This window comes from Ambystoma mexicanum, chromosome 4p, assembly GCF_040938575.1.
Source record: "Ambystoma mexicanum isolate Mex_15411 chromosome 4p, UKY_AmexF1_1, whole genome shotgun sequence".
Lineage (NCBI taxonomy): Eukaryota > Metazoa > Chordata > Amphibia > Caudata > Ambystomatidae > Ambystoma > Ambystoma mexicanum.
Genome location: NC_090927.1, coordinates 1270535452 through 1270557143, shown reverse-complemented (window position 1 = coordinate 1270557143; position 21692 = coordinate 1270535452). Strand labels below are relative to the sequence as shown.

Sequence of the window (21692 nt, the reverse complement as noted above, 5' to 3'; positions counted from 1 at the left end):
GGAGCACAAAAAAGCCTACAGCACCTGGTATTCCCAGGCAGTCTCCCATCCATGTACTAACTGGGCCCAACACTGCTTAGCATCTGAGATTAGAGAGAAAAGGTGCAATTAGTGTGGTATGGCCGTAGGCAAGAGAAATGCTAAGAATATTACTCTTATGCAGTTGCATTTCGTAAGCTAAGCCATAAAGCCACTTGCAACATGATACCACGCTCATCACTCGATCAGCGCTCGATCATGCGATATATATATATATATATATATATATATAAGACTTGTGGGCCCATTCAGGACTCCTATGTCTAGGAGGATAACTTTACTCCATCTATCATGTTTCTGTTGCAGGGAGTTGGAGAAAACAACCAACACAATAATGGCTTTCTTTCAAGCCTCTTTATGGACTCAATATTCTCTGTACTGCATTACATGTGAAGGTAGATTTATTACCCATGAACACACCACCTGTATGTTAATTCTTTGTAAATAGGTTTCTCCAGCATGGGGTCTGGCATGGATTCACATGCTCATGAATATTACCCGTTGTCAGGCTGGGAATCCTCGGTAAAGAAAAAATCAGTATCAGTTTCGTTTCTGATCTGTCTTTCATAGTAGTAACCAATCACTGATCTCTGTGTCATACTGACCACAGCCAATGACTGCCCTCTACCTAAGCCCCGCCTCTGGCAGCCATCTTCAGATTTTTACCGCACGTTCAAGTGTTGGGATCCTCGTGCTATTGCTCTCGAGCGTTAGTGCTATTTTTCACGTTTTTCTCAAAAAATGTCTCTTTTTTCGGTCAAAAAAGCCTCAAGCTCCACCGTTTCTTCATCCGATCAACGGGGACCCGTGTTGGATTCGTCTACGCCCCTTAAGGGTGAAGTTTTCGTCGAGCCACGCTTTTGGAGGACTCCAGAAGTTTCTCAGGCCCATCTCGAACATGGCCCAGGAGAAGGGAAGCTCAACGCCCAGAAAGCTGTTTAGGGTCTGCCCTGGATGCCAGCTTCAGAATGTCTTCAAGGAGGACGAACACTCCCTTTGCCTTTACTGCCTACATGAGGACAAGACGCACGTGGAGAAGGACTGTGCGTTTTGCGGCAATATGTCGGAGCGGACCATGAAGGACCGCCATCAACGTCTCGCCAACTGGCTGGAAGGAAAGAGCCCGTCAGGCGAGAAGAAGAAGTCCGAGCGGTCTTCTAAGACCTTTGAGGGTGCCCCGGCGACGGGGGTCCAACAGAAGGCCAAGCACCTCGAGTCCGCTGGCACCGGGAGCGCCGAACTGTCGGGCTCTACGGGCGCCACCGGCGCCATCAACCACGAGCCAACGCTCTGGCTCGGGTAAGAGGAAGGCCGAGCACCCGGCGAAACTCCTGGAGAGACCCCGGTCGTGCCCTAAGGCCCCATCGGAGGGGGAGCGAGGTGGTGACCCTCCCCCCAAGGCGATGAGCGCACCTAAGGTGGTGAAAGCCTTGATCCATCCGGCCAAGGCCTCTATCGAGACAGTTACGGCGGCCCTGGCTCAGCCTGTGGAGGCTACACCAGTGGTGGCGACCCCGGGGCCCAGAATCTCCCTGCCACCGCGGAGGGAGTCCTCTTTCGTGCCCATCGACAGAACCCCCGTGAAACCTCTGACGGAGAAGAAAAAGGGGGGCAGGAGGTCGTCGTGGACTCGGCCTCAGCCTTTGAGGAGGAGCTGATCGAAGTCTTGGACCCACGGCTCTGGCGTGGAAGAAGGCCATCCTGTCGGGGGCGACCCCGACGTGGAAGACGACGAAGGCGTCCAGGATGCCGACGGGGCTCCTGACCTCCCGTCGGATCTCCCTCAACCAGTGCCGCAAGACAACTCAGCGGCCATTTTGTTGGCTATACAGTCCTTATGCTCGGAGATAAGGACGAGACTGCCGTTACCACCAATGGAGGAACCGCTCCCGACAGGGGACCCGGAGCCAGGCCCTTCTGGGAGCCCTCCCCCTAAGAGAAGAAGGATTCACCCTCCACCTCCTTTTCAGCCATCGCGCCCTGTTCAGCCCTCCTCCCCGTCCACGACACGTGGGGATGATACGGGGACTGACACGGCCGCGACGGGTACAGACGACGAGGTTTACAACGAGGATCTCCCGTCGTCACCTCCCACCCGGGCTTCCCCGCCCGACGAGATTAGATCGTGTCACTCCATGATCTCCAGGGCATCCGAGCTTTTCCAGCTCTGCCCGGAAGAGAAGAAGAAGGAAGGTTTCCTTTATCAAAGGCGCGAGACTAAGAGGAAGACGGTCCTCGCTGTACCTCTACTAGATGATATTTGGGATGAGGGCCTCGCCCTCCTCAAGAACCCATCCACGACGCCGGCTAGAAGGGATCGGTAGGAGAAGAAGTACCGGGTCCCGGACGCGGCCTCCTTGTGCCTTTGGGCACAGCCGACCCCGGACTCGGTCGTCTCCGCGGCGGCCAGGAAGAAAGCGAGGGGGGGCGCGGCCTCTACATCAACCTCCCCGTCGGACGGCGTGGGAAAGAAATTAGACACGATGGGACGCAGAGTCATCTCGTCGGCAGCGACGACGATTAAAACGGCCAACGCCTTGGCTATCGTAGCCCGCTACGACAGGGAGCTGTGGTACAAACTGGCCCCCCTTCTGGACTTCCTACCAGACGACAAGAGGGCGGAAGCCCTAGAGATCTTGCAGGAAGGAGAGGTGGCTTCGGACCACGCCATCACTATTGCGACGGACATCGCCGACACTGGGTTTCGCCAGTTGGGCAACGGCGTGTGCCTTAGGCGGCGTGGATGGCTCAAGGCTACGGACTTCCGTCAAGACGTACAGACCAGAGTCCTGGACATGCCATTCGATGGGAACAACCTGTTTGGGAAAACAGTGGACGATTCCCTTCAGGCCATTAAAGCGGACACTGAGACGGCCCGGGCCCTTGGAGTTCTGCAGTAACGACGGACGCCCTTTCGGAGCAGCGGAGGCAATGGCGCCTCCAAAGGTTCCAGCGGCGGTTTCTCCACCTACCGTCAAGCGGCCCGCTCGTCGTCTCAGGAGGCCTACAGAGGACGAGGCAAGTCTGGCGGACCCCGCCGTCGTCGCCAAGAAGGTCAAGGCGGCAAAGCCTCGTCGAAACAGGATTGAACCGACCGTGGGGTCGGGCCCCCACCGATGCACCCCGGTGGGAGGCCGGCTGGCGAGCTTCATCAGCGTGTGGGAGTCCATCTCCACCGACCGTTGGGTGCTGGACGCCTTAGCCCGGGGCCACGCGCTCGTGTTTCAAAGAAGGTGCCCGCGCATCCCCCCCCGTGGCCAGGAAAGAGCTTCACGTCCCTCAGCTTCTCCTGGAGGTAAGGGCGATGCTCAGGAAGGGCGCCATCGAACTCGTCCCAAAGAGGCTTCGGGGCGCCGGAGTTTACTCAAGATACTTCCTCGTGAAGAAGAAGACGGGAGGATGGCGCACCATCCTAGACCTGCGACGTCTGAACAAATTCATCAAGGCACAGAAGTTCCGGATGGTCACCCTCCAACACGTCCTGGGTCAACTGGAGTTGGGCGATTTCCTGTCGTCGTTGGATTTGGAGGATGCCTACTTCCATATTCCCATCCTAAAGGGACACCGAAAGTTTCTCAGGTTCGTGGTCCAAGGGCGTCACTACCAGTTCAGAGCCCTTCTCTTCGGATTGAGGTCGGCACCCAGGGTGTTCACCAAGTGCCTCGCACCAGTGGCGGCGCAGCTGCGCCGAGAGGGGATCCACGTCTACCCCTACCTGGACGACTGGCTCATCCGAGCCAAGACGAGGGAGCTCGCCGTGGAGCACACGGCAAGGACCGTCCAACTTCTCACAGACCTGGGATTCTCCGTGAACTACGCCAAGTCCCACCTGGTACCCGCGCAAAACGCACTGTTTCTGGGAGCGAAGCTCGACACAGTGTCCCTTCTGGCCTCCCCGTCGGAGGAGAGGACCAGGTCCATCCTGGGCAAGGTACAGCGGATGTTGGCTTCCGACGCGGCCAAGGTGAGGTCCATCAAGTCCCTCCTCGGAATGATGTCTTCTTGCATCTACCTCATTCCCATGTGCAGGCTCCGGATGCGCCCGTTGCAGGAGTTCCTGGACGCGCGCTGGATCCAAACGACGGGCGGCTTCGAGGAGAGGATCACACTCGACGAGAGTTTCCGCCGAGCGGTCCGGTGGTGGGGCACCCGCGCGCATCTGACGGCGGGCATGGACTTCCAGACCCCAGACCACCAGGAGACAGTGACCACGGATGCCTCCCTGGAAGGGTGGGGAGCGCACACCGGAAATCTGCACGCGAGAGGCCTTTGGCTCCCGACGGAGAAGTCCCTCCATATCTACGTCCTGGAGCTCCGTGCAGTGTTCTGGGCCCTCAGGTCCTTCCTTCTGTCCCTCAAGGGCAAGGTGGTGAGGATCTTCGCTGACAACACCACCACCATGTTTTACATCAGGAAACAGGGCGGAACCAGGTCCCCAGCACTGTCCAAGGAGGCGCAGGACCTGTGGCATTGGGCCGTCGCCCAAAGGATGTTTCTCCAGCATGGGGTCTGGCATGGATTCACATGCTCATGAATATTCCCCGTCGTCAGGCTGGGAATCCTCGGTAAAGAAAAAACCAGTATCAGTTTCGTTTCTGATCTGTCTTTCGTAGTAATAACCAATCACTGGTCTCTGCGTCATACTGACCACAGCCAATGACTGCCCTCTACCTAAGCACCGCCTCTGGCAGCCATCTTCAGATTTTTACCGCACGTTCATGTGTTGGGATCCTCGTGCTATTGCTCTCGAGCGTTAGTGCTATTTTTTCGCGCTTTTTACAAAAAACTTCGATTCTTTCGGTCAAAAGAGCCTCAAGCTCCACCGATTCTACATCCGATCAACGGGGACCCGTGTCGGATTCATCTGTGCCCCTCAAGGGTGAAGATTTCGTCGAGCTACACTTCGGAGGACTCCAGAAGCTTCTCAGGCCCGGTCTCGGAGATGGCCCAGGAGAAGGGAAGCTCGACGCCCGGAAAGCTGTTCAGGGTCTGCCCTGGATGCCAGCTGCAGAACGTCTTCAAGGAGGACGAACACTCTTTCTGCCTTTACTGCCTTCATGAGGACAAGACGCACGTGGAGAAGGACTGTGCGTTTTGCGGCAACATGTCGGAACGGACCATGAAGGACCGCCATCAACGTCTCGCCAACTGGCTGGAGGGTAAGAGCCCGTCTGGCGAGAAGAAGAAGAAATCCGAGCGGTCTTCTAAGACCTTTGAGGGCGCCCCGGCGACGGGGGCCCAACATAAGGCCAAGCACCGCGAGTCCGCTGGCACCGGGAGCGCCGAACGGTCGGGCTCTATGGGCGCCAGGCAGGGCGCACCCTCCCCGGCACCATCAACCACGAGCCAACGCTCTGGGTCGGGTAAGAGGAAGGCCGAGCACCCGGCGAAGCTCCTGGAGAGGCCCCGGTCGAGCTCTAAGGCAGAGGAGGAGCGTGGCAGTGCCCCCTCCCTCAAGGATAAGGCGGTGAGCGCACCAAAGGTGGTGAAGGCCTTGATCCATCCGACCAAGCCCTCTATCGAAACGGTCGCGGCGGCCCTGGCTCAGCCTGTGGTGGCTGCACCAGTGGTGGCGACCTCAGGGCCCAGAATCTCCCTGCCTCCTCGGAGGGAGTCTTCCTTTGTGCCCATCGATAGGACCCCCGTGAAACCCCCCGTGGGGAAGAAGAAGGGGGGGCAGGGCGTCGTCGTAGAGTCGGCCTCAACCTCAGAAGAGGAGCTGATCGAGGTCTTAAGCCACGGCCTAGGCGTGGAAGAAGGCCAGCCCGTCGGAATGGACCCCGACGCAGGTGACGACGACGACATCGTCGAGGATACCGACGGGGCCCCTGCTCGCCCGTCGGATTCCCCTCTGCCAGCGCCGCAAGCAACTCGGCGGCCATTTTGTTGGCCATACAGTCCTTATGCTCCGAGATAAGGACGAGGCTACCGTTACCGACGGAGGAACCTCTCCCGTCGGGGGATCCAGAACCGGGACCTTCTGGTGTTCCCCCTACCAAGAAAAGAAGGATCCATCCACCACCTCCTTTTCAACCGTCGCGCCCCTTCCAGCCCTCCTCCCCGTCCACCCGAGGGGATGATACGGGGACTGACACGGCAGCGACGGGTACGGACGACGAGGCATACGACGAGGATTTTCCGTCGTCGCCTCCCACCAGGGCCTCTCCGCCCGACGAGATCGGATCTTTCCACTCCATGATCTCCAGGGCTTCCGAGCTTTTCCAACTCTGCCCTGAGGAGAAGAAAAAGGAAGGCTTCCTTTATCAGCAGCCCGAGGCCAAGAGGAAGACGGTCCTCGCAGTGCCTCTGTTGGACGACATTTGGGATGAGGGCCTTTCCCTCCTCAAGAACCCTTCCACGACGCCAGCTAGAAGAGACCGGTACGAGAAAAAGTACCGGGTCCCGGACACGGCCCCCCTATGCCTCCGGGCGCAGCCTACCCCGGACTCCGTCGTCTCCGCGGCAGCCAGGAAGAAAGCGGGGGGGGGTGCGGCCTCCACATCGACTTCCCCGCCGGACGGCGAGGGAAAGAAATTGGATACTATGGGGCGTAGAGTCATCTCGTCGGCAGCGACGACGATTAAAGCGGCCAACGCCTTGGCTATCGTGGCCCGCTACGACAGGGAGCTCTGGTACAAGATGGCTCCCCTGCTGGATTTTCTGCCGGACGACAAGAGGGCGGAGGCCCTTGAGATCCTGCAGGAAGGTGAGGTGGCCTCGGACCACGCCATCACCGTGGCGACGGACATCGCCGACACTGGGTTCCGCCAGCTGGGCAACGGCGTTTGCCTTCGACGTCGTGGATGGCTCAAAGCTACGGACTTCCGGCAGGACGTCCAGACCAGAGTCCTGGACATGCCCTTCGACGGGAACAACCTGTTTGGGAAGACAGTGGACGATTCCCTTCAGGCCATCAAGGCGGATACGGAGACGGCCCGGGCCCTTGGAGTCCTGCAACGACGGACGCCCTTTCGGAGCGGCGGAGGCAAGGGCGCCTCCAAAGGTTCCGGCGGCGGTTTCGCTTCCTACCGTCAAGCGGCCCGCTCGTCGTCGCAAGAGGCCTACAGAGGACGAGGCAAGTCTAGCGGACCCCGCCGTCGTCGCCAAGGAGGTCAAGGCGGCAAGGCCGCGTCCAAGCAGGATTGAACCGGCCGTGGGGTCGGGCCCCCACCGAAGCACCCCGGTGGGAGGCCGGCTGGCGGGCTTCGTCAGCGTGTGGGAGTCCATCTCCACCGACCTTTGGGTGCTGGACGCCCTGGCCCGGGGCCACGCGCTCGAGTTTCAAAGAAGGTGCCCGCGCGTCCCCCCCGTGGCCAGGAAAGAACTTCACGTCCCTCAACTTCTCCTGGAGGTAAAGGCGATGCTCAGAAAGGGCGCCATCGAACTCGTCCCAAAGAGGCTTCGGGGCTCCGGAGTCTACTCGAGATACTTCCTCGTGAAGAAGAAGACGGGAGGATGGCGCCCCATCCTAGACCTGCGACGTCTGAACAAGTTCATCAAGGCGCAGAAGTTCCGGATGGTCACCCTCCAGCACGTCCTGGGTCAGCTGGAGGAAGGAGACTTCCTATCGTCGTTGGATTTGGAGGATGCCTACTTCCACATTCCCATCCTAAAGGGGCACCGCAAATTCCTCAGATTCGTGGTCCAAGGGCGTCATTACCAGTTCAAAGCCCTTCCCTTCGGACTACGGTCGGCACCCAGGGTATTCACCAAGTGCCTTGCACCGGTGGCGGCGCAGCTGCGCCGCGAGGGGATTCACGTCTACCCCTACCTGGACGACTGGCTCATCCGCGCCAAGACGAGGGAGCTCGCCGTGGTCCACACGGCAAGGACCGTCCAACTCCTCACGGACCTGGGATTCTCCGTGAACTACGCCAAATCCCACCTGGTGCCCGCGCAAGTCGCACTGTTTCTGGGAGCGAGGCTCGACACAGTGTCCCTTCTGGCCTCCCCATCGGAGGAGAGGACCAGGACCATCTTGGGCAAGGTGCAACGGATGTTGGTGGCCGACGCGGCCAAAGTGAGGTCCATCAAGTCCCTCCTCGGGATGATGTCTTCCTGCATCTACCTCATTCCCATGTGCAGGCTCCGGATGCGCCCGTTGCAAGAATTCCTGGATGCGCGCTGGATCCAGACGACGGGCAGCTTCGAGGAAAGGATCAAGCTCGACGAGAGTTTCCGACGAGCGATACGGTGGTGGGGCACCCGCGCGCATCTGACGGCGGGCATGGACTTCCAGACCCCAGCCCACCAGGAGACTGTGACCACGGATGCCTCCCTGGAAGGGTGGGGAGCGCACACCGAAAATCTGCACGCAAGGGGACTCTGGCTCCCGACGGAGAAGTCCCTACATATCAACGTCCTGGAGCTCCGTGCAGTGTTTTGGGCCCTCAGGTCCTTCCTTCCGTCCCTCAAGGGCAAGGTGGTGAGGATCTTCACCGACAACACCACCACCATGTTTTACATCAGGAAACAGGGCGGAACCAGGTCCCCAGCGCTGTCCAAGGAGGCGCAGGACCTGTGGCATTGGGCCGTCGCCCAAGGGATTTTTCTGGTGCCGTTTCATCTGGCAGGGATAAAAAACACCATCGCCGACTCACTCAGCAGGGAGCTGCGCTCGTGCCACGAGTGGGAGCTACGGCAGGATCTGGTGGATCGCCTCTTCCGACGGTGGGGCACACCCCAGATCGACCTGTTCGCGACGGCGACGAACACCAAGTGCCGGAGGTTCGCCAGCAGGTTTCCCCAGACGAGGAGCATGGGCGATGCTTTCTCGTTCCCCTGGGAGGGCCTGTTCCTCTACGCGTTCCCTCCCTTGCCTCTGCTAATCCGGCTCATCAACCAGCTCAAGAGGTCACGGTGCAGGATGATCCTCGTCGCACCTGCGTGGCCGAGGCAGATATGGTTCCCGGACCTTCTGGACTTGTCAGCGTCCCCGCCGATCAAGCTGCCGGCGGACGCGGATCTACTCTCCAGGGAAGGAGGCGCCATCCTCCACCACGACCCGAAGTCGCTGAACTTGCAGGCCTGGCTCCTGCAGCCCTAGAGTTTGGAGGATACGACATACCGGCCGATTGCAGAGAGGTTCTTGCAAAGGCCAGGGCGTCCTCGACTCTTAAATGCTACGGACACAAATGGAAGAGGTTCTCTGTCTGGTGCCACGCACAGAAGATTAACCCTCTACGGATTACGGCTCCCCAAGTACTGCCGTACCTGCTGACGCTGGCCAAAGCTGGTCTGGCACACGCGTCCATCAAGATTCATCTTGCTGCGATCTCCCGATACACCAGAACCACGGGCCGGACGTCCTTGTGGTCTCATCGTCTGGTGAAAGAGTTCATGAAGGGACTGTTCAGATCGTTCCCGCCGGTGAAGGCTCCGGCCCCGGCGTGGGAGCTCAACGTGGTGCTGACCAAGCTCATGGGACCTCCGTTCGAGCCTCTGCACTCGGCCCCGTTGAAGTTTCTATCGTGGAAAACAGCTTTTCTTGTGGCCATCACCTCCGCACGACGAGTGGGAGAGATCCAGGCCCTTTCCTGCAAAGCCCCGTACTTGACTTTCCACGACACGAGGGTAGTGCTCAGGACGCACCCCTCCTTCATGCCCAAGGTACCGTCGGACTTCCATCTCAACGAACCCTTGGTGTTACCTGTGTTTTTCCCGTCGCCTTCGTCGCCGGCTGAGAGGACTTTGCACTCGCTGGATGTAGCTAGAGCGCTGAAGTTCTACGTGGACCGCACGAAGGGTTTTCGGAAGACGTCACAACTCTTTGTGAACTTTGGACCTGTCAATCAGGGGAAGGCTCTCTCGAAGGCTTCCATCTCCAGATGGCTCTCCGGCTGTATCATGTGCTGTCACCGGTTGGCAAACCGACCGCTGCCTGGCCGTCCGAGAGCCCATTCCACCAGAGCGATCGCAGCTACCACGGCGTTCCTATCTGGTGTGCCCCTGCTGGACATATGCAGGGCTGCTACGTGGAGGTCGACGCACACCTTCACGAAATTCTACTGCGTCGACCGGGATTCCAGGGAGGAGTCCAGGGTCGGCCAAGCAGTGCTGCGCAACCTGTTCGCCTAAGGTGAGCCTGGTGAGGAGGTAAGATGCTTAATGTTGAGTTGATGTGATGCTTAATGTTGAGCCTTTGCCACCTCCCGTGGTTGTGCATGTGTGTACTGCTATGTATTCTTTATTCATGAGCATGTGAATCCATGCCAGACCCCATGCTGGAGAAGGAACAAGTTACTTACCTGTAACTGTTGTTCTCCAGCATGGGTCTGGCATGGATTCACATGCGAACCCTCCCGCCTACCCCTCTGCGGCTCTTCACTTGGTCATACTGCCACTTCACGTGCTTCCAAATCTGAAGATGGCTGCCAGAGGCGGTGCTTAGGTAGAGGGCAGTCATTGGCTGTGGTCAGTATGACGCAGAGACCAGTGATTGGTTATTACTACGAAAGACAGATCAGAAACGAAACTGATACTGGTTTTTTCTTTACCGAGGATTCCCAGCCTGACGACGGGGAATATTCATGAGCATGTGAATCCATGCCAGACCCATGCTGGAGAACAACAGTTACAGGTAAGTAACTTGTTCCTTCTATTGCCGTTTCATCTGGCAGGGATAAAAAACACCATCGCCGACTCACTCAGCAGGGAGTGCGCTCGTGCCACGAGTGGGAACTACGGCAGGATCTAGTGGATCGCCTCTTCCGACGGTGGGGCACACCCCAGATCGACCTGTTCGCGACGGCGACGAACTCCAAGTGCCGGAGGTTCGCCAGCAGGTTTCCCCAGGCGAGGAGCAAGGGCGATGCTTTCTCGTTCCCCTGGGAGGGCCTGTTTCTATACGCGTTCCCTCCATTGCCATTGCTGATCCGGCTCATCAACCATCTCAAGAGGTCACGATGCAGGATGATCCTCGTCGCACCTGCGTGGCCGAGGCAGATATGGTTCCCGGACCTTCTGGACTTGTCAGCGTCCCCGTCAATCAAGCTGCCAGTGGACGCGGATCTTCTCTCCAGGGAAGGAGGCGCCATCCTCCATCATGACCTGAAGTCGCTGAACTTGCAGGCCTGGCTCCTGCAGCGTTAGAGTTTGGAGGATACGACATACCGGCCGACTGCAGAGAGGTTCTTGCAAAGGCCAGGGCGTCCTCAACTCTTAAATGCTATGGACACAAATGGAAGAGGTTCTCTGTCTGGTGCCACACACAGAAGATTAACCCTCTACGGGTTACGGCTCCCCAGGTACTGCCTTACCTTCTGACGCTGGCCAAGGCTGGACTGGTGCACGCGTCCATCAAGATTCATCTTGCTGCGATCTCCCGATACACCAGAACCACGGGGCGGACGTCTTTGTGGTCTCATCGTCTGGTGAAAGAATTCATGAAGGGACTGTTCAGATCGTTCCCGCCGGTGAAGGCTCCGGCCCCGGCGTGGGAGCTCAACGTCGTGCTGACCAAGCTCATGGGACCTCCGTTCGAGCCTCTGCACTCGGCTCCGTTGAAGTTCTTGTCGTGGAAAACAGCGTTTCTTGTGGCCATCACCTCCGCACGAAGAGTGGGAGGGATCCAGGCCCTTTCCTGCAAGCCCCCGTACTTGACTTTTCACGATACGAGGGTAGTGCTCAGGATGAATCCATGCCAGACGCATGCTGGAGAACAACAGTTACAGGTAAGTAACTTGTTCCATCTCCAGCCCTCATGTTGTCCAACATTTCCGCTATAAAAAGGGATACATTTATTCTGGAAACATAAGCAAATTTACTGGATGTTCTCCCACTTTCTTTCCCTCTTCTCTGAAAAAACTGAAGTCTTGTTCTTCCCCTCCAACACGCTTCCTCCTCCTTCTCCCCCTCCTTTTTTTTCTTTCCTCCTACTAACCTCTCTATCTCAGCCTCTTCTCGCAACCTTGGCCTCCACCTCGACTCTGCCCTCTCCCATCATATTTCTCTTACCTCTCGCGCCTGCCGCTTTCACTTATTCAAAAATTTGCAAAATCCGCTCCTCCCTCACCTTCCATGCTACTAAACTCCTAATATCTTCCCTCATTTTCTCCCGACTTTCCTATTGTTCTTCTCTCCTCTTTGGAATCCCTGCCTCACCTGCTCCCCTCAAATCTATTTACCACCCTGCCATCCGTACCCTCTGTCTTCTTGCTCCTCTTGAATTAATTTCTTCCTCCGTTTCTTTTCTTGGCTGGCTTCCCTTTCATTCCCAACTTAAACTTAACTTCCTCTGCCTAGTCTTTAAATCTCTTCATGGGCTAGCTCCCCCTTACATTCCCTCTCTCCTTTCTTTCTACTCTCTTTCTCGCTCCATCAGATCCACTGATCTCTTCCTACTCACAGTACCTACTTCCCCTTGTGCTTCCTCTCGTTTCCGTTCCTTTCAGCTTCTAGCCCCCCATCACTGGAACTCTTTACCTCTTTCCATCCGTTCCATTTCCTCTTACCCCTCTTTCCGTGCCTCCTTGAAATCTTTCCTTCTTCACCCCCTGCCCTAACTCCCCTTCTTCTCCTATTATCTCTCTCCTTTATCTCTACCCTCCTTCCTATGTCCCCTCTTCTTCCCTTTCTTTCTCATCCCTCCTTCCCTCCCCTGTTATCTCTGTATTCTTCCCCCGCTCTGATCTCCCTTTCTACTTCCCTTTCTTCTTCCTCTTATCTATTCCTCCTTCAGAACTGGTCAGTTGATCTACATACTGTTTTGATGGTTTGTTTCATGTCTTTGTAACTTTATGCTTCTTGTTTACTATGTATTCTTGTTGTTGTATTGTAAAGCGCTTTGGCGTAATGGGCTATATAAACCTAATAAATACAAATAAATACAAATGTAAAAAGCAATTGAGAAGTGGCACAATTACTAATCAGGAGTTTTGTCCTGTTAAGCATCTAGTCGGCTAGACCATGCAGTCTTGAAAGACAATTTGAAAAATGGCACACTTCCTGAATATGGAGAACAAAAAATCCTATATCACCTGGGATTCCAAGGCGGTCTCCCATCCAGGTACTAACTAGGCGGCCCAACACTGCTTATCTTCTAAGATCAGATGAGATTGGGCACATTCGGTGTGATGTGGCCGTAGGCTCTGGTCTTAGTGAGTTTTGTACTGTTAAGACAATTGAGAAATGGCTCACTTCTCCAGCATGGGTTCTGGCATGGATTCACATGCTCATGAATATTCCCCGTCGTCAGGCTGGGAATCCTCGGTAAAGAAAAAACCAGTATCAGTTTCGTTTCTGATCTGTCTTTCGTAGTAGTAACCAATCACTGGTCTCTGCGTCATACTGACCACAGCCAATGACTGCCCTCTACCTAAGCACCGCCTCTGGCAGCCATCTTCAGATTTTTACCGCACGTTCATGTGTTGGGATCCTCGTGCTATTGCTCTCGAGCGTTAGTGCTATTTTTTCACGTTTTTTGCTCAAAAACTTCGTTTTTTCGGTCAAAAGGGCCTCAAGCTCCACCGACTCTCCATCCGATCAACGGGGACCCGTGTCGGATTCGTCTGCGCCCCTCAAGGGTGAAGATTTCGTCGAGCTACGCTTTGGAGGACTCCAGAAGCTTCTCGGGCCCGGACATGGCCCAGGAGAAGAGAAGCTCGACGCCCGGAAAGCTGTTCAGGGTCTGCCCTGGATGCCAGCTGCAGAACGTCTTTAAGGAGGACGAACACTCCTTTTGTCTCTACTGCTTACATGAGGACAAGACGCACGTGGAGAAGGACTGTGCGTTTTGCGGCAATATGTCGGAGCGGACCATGAAGGACCGCCATCAACGTCTCGCCAACTGGCTGGAAGGGAAGAGCCCGTCAGGCGAGAAGAAGAGAAAGAAATCCGAGCGGTCTTCTAAGACCTTTGAGGACGCCCCGGCGACGGGGGTCCAACACAAGGCCAAGCACCGCTAGTCCGCTGGCACCGGGAGCGCCGAACGGTCGGGCTCTACGGGCGCCAGGCAGGGCGCACCCTCCCCGGCACCATCAACCACGAGCCAACGCTCTGGGTCGGGTAAGAGGAAGGGCGAGCACCCGGCAAAGCTCCTGGAGAGGCCCCGGTCGAGCTCGAAGGCCCCATCGGAGGGGGAGCGAGGCAGTGTCCCCCCCCTCAAGGATAAGGCGGTGAGCGCACCTAAGGTGGTGAAGGCCTTAATCCATCTGGCCAAGCCCTCTCTCGATACTGTCGCGGCGACCCTGGCTCAGCCTGTGGAGGCTGCACCAGTGGTGGCGACCTCGGGGCTCAGAGTCTCCCTGCCACCTCGGAGGGAGTCCTCTTTTGTGCCCATCGATAGGACCCCTGTGAAATCCCCGGCGGGGAAGAAAAAGGGGGGGCAGGGCGTCGTCGTAGATTTGGCTTCAACCTCGGAGGAAGAGCTGATCGAGGTCTTAAGCCCAGGTCCTAAGACCCCAGCTGTATCATGTACTGTCATCGGTTGGCAAACCGACCGCTGCCTGGCCGTCCGAGAGCCCATTCCACCAGAGCGATCGCAGCTACCACGGCGTTCCTTTCTGGTGTGCCCCTGCTGGACATATGTAGGGCTGCTACGTGGAGGTCGACGCACACCTTCACGAAATTCTACTGCGTCGATCGGGATTCCAGGGAGGAGTCCAGGGTCGGCCAAGCAGTGCTGCGCAACCTGTTCGCCTGAGGTGAGCCTGGTGAGGAGGTAAGATGCTTAATGTTGAGTTTGATGTAATGCTTAATGTTGAGCCTTTGCCACCTCCCGTGGTTGTGCATGTGTGTACTGCTATGTATTCTTTATTCATGAGCATGTGAATCCATGCCAGACCCCATGCTGGAGAAGGAACAAGTTACTTACCTGTAACTGTTGTTCTCCAGCATGGGGTCTGGCATGGATTCACATGCTCATGAATATTCCCCGTCGTCAGGCTGGGAATCCTCGGTAAAGAAAAACCAGTATCAGTTTCGTTTCTGATCTGTCTTTCGTAGTAATAACCAATCACTGGTCTCTGCGTCATACTGACCACAGCCAATGACTGCCCTCTACCTAAGCACCGCCTCTGGCAGCCATCTTCAGATTTTTACCGCACGTTCATGTGTTGGGATCCTCGTGCTATTGCTCTCGAGCGTTAGTGCTATTTTTTCGCGCTTTTTACAAAAAACTTCGATTCTTTCGGTCAAAAGAGCCTCAAGCTCCACCGATCCTACATCCGATCAACGGGGACCCGTGTCGGATTCATCTGTGCCCCTCAAGGGTGAAGATTTCGTCGAGCTACACTTCGGAGGACTCCAGAAGCTTCTCAGGCCCTGTCTCGGAGATGGCCCAGGAGAAGGGAAGCTCGACGCCCGGAAAGCTGTTCAGGGTCTGCCCTGGATGCCAGCTGCAGAACGTCTTCAAGGAGGACGAACACTCTTTCTGCCTTTACTGCCTTCATGAGGACAAGACGCACGTGGAGAAGGACTGTGCGTTTTGCGGCAACATGTCGGAACGGACCATGAAGGACCGCCATCAACGTCTCGCCAACTGGCTGGAGGGTAAGAGCCCGTCTGGCGAGAAGAAGAAGAAATCCGAGCGGTCTTCTAAGACCTTTGAAGGCGCCCCGGCGACGGGGGCCCAACATAAGGCCAAGCACCGCGAGTCCGCTGGCACCGGGAGCGCCGAACGGTCGGGCTCTGCGGGCGCCAGGCAGGGCGCACCCTCCCCGGCACCATCAACCACGAGCCAACGCTCTGGGTCGGGTAAGAGGAAGGCCGAGCACCCGGCGAAGCTCCTGGAGAGGCCCCGGTCGAGCTCTAAGGCAGAGGAGGAGCGTGGCAGTGCCCCCTCCCTCAAGGATAAGGCGGTGAGCGCACCTAAGGTGGTGAAGGCCTTGATCTATCCGGCCAAGCCCTCTATCGAAACGGTCGCGGCGGCCCTGGCTCAGCCTGTGGTGGCTGCACCAGTGGTGGCGACCTCAGGGCCCAGAATCTCCCTGCCTCCTCGGAGGGAGTCTTCCTTTGTGCCCATCGATAGGACCCCCGTGAAACCCTCCGTGGGGAAGAAGAAGGGGGGGCAGGGCGTCGTCGTAGAGTCGGCCTCAACCTCAGAAGAGGAACTGATCGAGGTCTTAAGCCACGGCCTAGGCGTGGAAGAAGGCCAGCCCGTCGGAATGGACCCCGACGCAGGTGACGACGACGACATCGTCGAGGATACCGACGGGGCCCCTGCTCGCCCGTCGGATTCCCCTCTGCCAGCGCCGCAAGACAACTCGGCGGCCATTTTGTTGGCCATACAGTCCTTATGCTCCGAGATAAGGACGAGGCTACCGTTACCGACGGAGGAACCTCTCCCGTCGGGGGATCCAGAACCGGGACCTTCTGGTGTTCCCCCTACCAAGAAAAGAAGGATCCATCCACCACCTCCTTTTCAACCGTCGCGCCCCTTCCAGCCCTCCTCCCCGTCCACCCGAGGGGATGATACGGGGACTGACACGGCAGCGACGGGTACGGACGACGAGGCATACGACGAGGATTTTCCGTCGTCGCCTCCCACCAGGGCCTCTCCTCAAGAACCCTTCCACGACGCCAGCTAGAAGAGACCGGTACGAGAAAAAGTACCGGGTCCCGGACACGGCCCCCCTATGCCTCCGGGCGCAGCCTACCCCGGACTCCGTCGTCTCCGCGGCAGCCAGGAAGAAAGCGGGGGGGGTGCGGCCTCCACATCGACTTCCCCGCCGGACGGCGAGGGAAAGAAATTGGATACTATGGGGCGTAGAGTCATCTCGTCGGCAGCGACGACGATTAAAGCGGCCAACGCCTTGGCTATCGTGGCCCGCTACGACAGGGAGCTCTGGTACAAGATGGCTCCCCTGCTGGATTTTCTGCCAGACGACAAGAGGGCGGAGGCCCTTGAGATCCTGCAGGAAGGTGAGGTGGCCTCGGACCACGCCATCACCGTGGCGACGGACATCGCCGACACTGGATTCCGCCAGCTGGGCAACGGTGTTTGCCTTCGACGTCGTGGATGGCTCAAAGCTACGGACTTCCGGCAGGACGTCCAGACCAGAGTCCTGGACATGCCCTTCGACGGGAACAACCTGTTTGGGAAGACAGTGGACGATTCCCTTCAGGCCATCAAGGCGGATACTGAGACGGCCCGGGCCCTTGGAGTCCTGCAACGACGGACGCCCTTTCGGAGCGGCGGAGGCAAGGGCGCCTCCAAAGGTTCCGGCGGCGGTTTCGCTTCCTACCGTCAAGCGGCCCGCTCGTCGTCGCAAGAGGCCTACAGAGGACGAGGCAAGTCTAGCGGACCCCGCCGTCGTCGCCAAGGAGGTCAAGGCGGCAAGGCCGCGTCCAAGCAGGATTGAACCGGCCTTGGGGTCGGGCCCCCACCGAAGCACCCCGGTGGGAGGCCGGCTGGCGGGCTTCGTCAGCGTGTGGGAGTCCATCTCCACCGACCGTTGGGTGCTGGACGCCCTGGCCCGGGGCCACGCGCTCGAGTTTCAAAGAAGGTGCCCGCGCGTCCCCCCCGTGGCCAGGAAAGAACTTCACGTCCCTCAACTTCTCCTGGAGGTAAAGGCGATGCTCAGAAAGGGCGCCATCGAACTCGTCCCAAAGAGGCTTCGGGGCTCCGGAGTCTACTCGAGATACTTCCTCGTGAAGAAGAAGACGGGAGGATGGCGCCCCATCCTGGACCTGCGACGTCTGAACAAGTTCATCAAGGCGCAGAAGTTCCGGATGGTCACCCTCCAGCACGTCCTGGGTCAGCTGGAGGAAGGAGACTTCCTATCGTCATTGGATTTGGAGGATGCCTACTTCCACATTCCCATCCTAAAGGGGCACCGCAAATTCCTCAGATTCGTGGTCCAAGGGCGTCATTACCAGTTCAAAGCCCTTCCCTTCGGACTACGGTCGGCACCCAGGGTATTCACCAAGTGCCTTGCACCAGTGGCGGCGCAGCTGCGCCGCGAGGGGATCCACGTCTACCCCTACCTGGACGACTGGCTCATCCGCGCCTCTCCGTGAACTACGCCAAATCCCACCTGGTGCCCGCGCAAGTCGCACTGTTTCTGGGAGTGAGGCTCGACACAGTGTCCCTTCTGGCCTCCCCGTCGGAGGAGAGGACCAGGACCATCTTGGGCAAGGTGCAACGGATGTTGGTGGCCGACGCGGCCAAAGTGAGGTCCATCAAGTCCCTCCTCGGGATGATGTCTTCCTGCATCTACCTCATTCCCATGTGCAGGCTCCGGATGCGCCCGTTGCAAGAATTCCTGGATGCGCGCTGGATCCAGACGACGGGCAGCTTCGAGGAAAGGATCAAGCTCGACGAGAGTTTCCGACGAGCGATACGGTGGTGGGGCACCCGCGCGCATCTGACGGCGGGCATGGACTTCCAGACCCCAGCCCACCAGGAGACTGTGACCACGGATGCCTCCCTGGAAGGGTGGGGAGCGCACACCGAAAATCTGCACGCAAGGGGACTCTGGCTCCCGACGGAGAAGTCCCTACATATCAACGTCCTGGAGCTCCGTGCAGTGTTTTGGGCCCTCAGGTCCTTCCTTCCGTCCCTCAAGGGCAAGGTGGTGAGGATCTTCACCGACAACACCACCACCATGTTTTACATCAGGAAACAGGGCGGAACCAGGTCCCCAGCGCTGTCCAAGGAGGCGCAGGACCTGTGGCATTGGGCCGTCGCCCAAGGGATTTTTCTGGTGCCTTTTCATCTGGCAGGGATAAAAAACACCATCGCCGACTCACTCAGCAGGGAGCTGCGCTCGTGCCACGAGTGGGAACTACGGCAGGATCTGGTGGATCGCCTCTTCCGACGGTGGGGCACACCCCAGATCGACCTGTTCGCGACGGCGACGAACACCAAGTGCCGGAGGTTCGCCAGCAGGTTTCCCCAGACGAGGAGCATGGGCGATGCTTTCTCGTTCCCCTGGGAGGGCCTGTTCCTCTACGCGTTCCCTCCCTTGCCTCTGCTAATCCGGCTCGTCAACCAGCTCAAGAGGTCACGGTGCAGGATGATCCTCGTCGCACCTGCGTGGCCGAGGCAGATATGGTTCCCGGACCTTCTGGACTTGTCAGCGTCCCCGCCGATCAAGCTGCCGGCGGACGCGGATCTACTCTCCAGGGAAGGAGGCGCCATCCTCCACCACGACCCGAAGTCGCTGAACTTGCAGGCCTTGCTCCTGCAGCACTAGAGTTTGGAGGATACGACATACCGGCCGATTGCAGAGAGGTTCTTGCAAAGGCCAGGGCGTCCTCGACTCTTAAATGCTACGGACACAAATGGAAGAGGTTCTCTGTCTGGTGCCACGCACAGAAGATTAACCCTCTACGGATTACGGCTCCCCAAGTACTGCCGTACCTGCTGACGCTGGCCAAAGCTGGTCTGGCACATGCGTCCATCAAGATTCATCTTGCTGCGATCTCCCGATACACCAGAACCACGGGCCGGACGTCCTTGTGGTCTCATCGTCTGGTGAAAGAGTTCATGAAGGGACTGTTCAGATCGTTCCCGCCGGTGAAGGCTCCGGCCCCGGCGTGGGAGCTCAACGTGGTGCTGACCAAGCTCATGGGACCTCCGTTCGAGCCTCTGCACTCGGCCCCGTTGAAGTTTCTATCGTGGAAAACAGCTTTTCTTGTGGCCATCACCTCCGCACGACGAGTGGGAGAGATCCAGGCCCTTTCCTGCAAGGCCCCGTACTTGACTTTCCACGACACGAGGGTAGTGCTCAGGACGCACCCCTCCTTCATGCCCAAGGTACCGTCGGACTTCCATCTCAACGAACCCTTGGTGTTACCTGTGTTCTTCCCGTCGCCTTCGTCGCCGGCTGAGAGGACTTTGCACTCGCTGGATGTAGCTAGAGCGCTGAAGTTCTACGTGGACCGCACGAAGGGTTTTCGGAAGACGTCACAACTCTTTGTGAACTTTGGACCTGTCAATCAGGGGAAGGCTCTCTCGAAGGCTTCCATCTCCAGATGGCTCTCCGGCTGTATCATGTGCTGTCACCGGTTGGCAAACCGACCGCTGCCTGGCCGTCCGAGAGCCCATTCCACCAGAGCGATCGCAGCTACCACGGCGTTCCTATCTGGTGTGCCCCTGCTGGACATATGCAGGGCTGCTACGTGGAGGTCGACGCACACCTTCACGAAATTCTACTGCGTCGACCGGGATTCCAGGGAGGAGTCCAGGGTCGGCCAAGCAGTGCTGCGCAACCTGTTCGCCTGAGGTGAGCCTGGTGAGGAGGTAAGATGCTTAATGTTGAGTTGATGTGATGCTTAATGTTGAGCCTTTGCCACCTCCCGTGGTTGTGCATGTGTGTACTGCTATGTATTCTTTATTCATGAGCATGTGAATCCATGCCAGACCCCATGCTGGAGAAGGAACAAGTTACTTACCTGTAACTGTTGTTCTCCAGCATGGGTCTGGCATGGATTCACATGCGAACCCTCCCGCCTACCCCTCTGCGGCTCTTCACTTGGTCATACTGCCACTTCACGTGCTTCCAAATCTGAAGATGGCTGCCAGAGGCGGTGCTTAGGTAGAGGGCAGTCATTGGCTGTGGTCAGTATGACGCAGAGACCAGTGATTGGTTATTACTACGAAAGACAGATCAGAAACGAAACTGATACTGGTTTTTCTTTACCGAGGATTCCCAGCCTGACGACGGGGAATATTCATGAGCATGTGAATCCATGCCAGACCCATGCTGGAGAACAACAGTTACAGGTAAGTAACTTGTTCCTTCTCCAGCATGGGTCTGGCATGGATTCACATGCGAACCCTCCCGCCTACCCCTCTGCGGCTCTTCACTTGGTCATACTGCCACTTCACGTGCTTCCAAATCTGAAGATGGCTGCCAGAGGCGGTGCTTAGGTAGAGGGCAGTCATTGGCTGTGGTCAGTATGACGCAGAGACCAGTGATTGGTTACTACTACGAAAGACAGATCAGAAACGAAACTGATACTGGTTTTTTCTTTACCGAGGATTCCCAGCCTGACGACGGGGAATATTCATGAGCATGTGAATCCATGCCAGACCCATGCTGGAGAACAACAGTTACAGGTAAGTAACTTGTTCCTTTGACTCCCAGACCACTCTGGCCTACCTTAATAGACTGTAGAGAGGTTATAGTCATGTATGGACAAGCTAGAGGTTCATGGCCATTCCAGAAAATAGGACACCCAAGAGGCCAAGGGAGGTACTCCAGGAAGGGCCATGGGCTAAATACCCGAAACTCTTTAACTCCCTACAGGAAGACATGAACTCTTACGACCTCACTGAAGAGGACTCTCACTTCCAGGTAGAGGATGAGTTTGTGAATAAGACCAACAAAAAGAAGAAGGTTTTCATGATGACACTAACATAGGTGAGGAGGGCTACGAGGAGGACCCAGGTGAAGGTAGCTCACAGCCCTGGCAGTCGCCATCAGGGTCTACAGACCCCGACATTTTAGACATTTCTCCTCCTCAGACCACACCGGTCAGGAACCCATCTCCAGTAGACGATCAGCCCACCTTCAGTGCACTACTGAGGAAGGCAGCAGCGCATTTTGAAGTTGAAACTGGGGAGGTCACCCCAGATGCTGATGTCGTTGAAAGGATTATTAAAGAAAAACCTCCCACTAGTCAAACTATTCCTATCCTCGCCTCGGTTAAGAGACGACTCACCCCATCGCTGTCCACCCCCGCGCTGTTAAGAGGGGTCAATCCAA

General features: G+C 57.3%; 1 pseudogene; it reads right to left on the bottom strand.

Moving 5' to 3' along the window:
- Positions 1-12: 12 nt before the first annotated feature.
- Positions 13-130, bottom strand: LOC138459754 (5S ribosomal RNA; annotated as a pseudogene).
- Between the last annotated feature and the right edge of the window lie 21562 nt (positions 131-21692).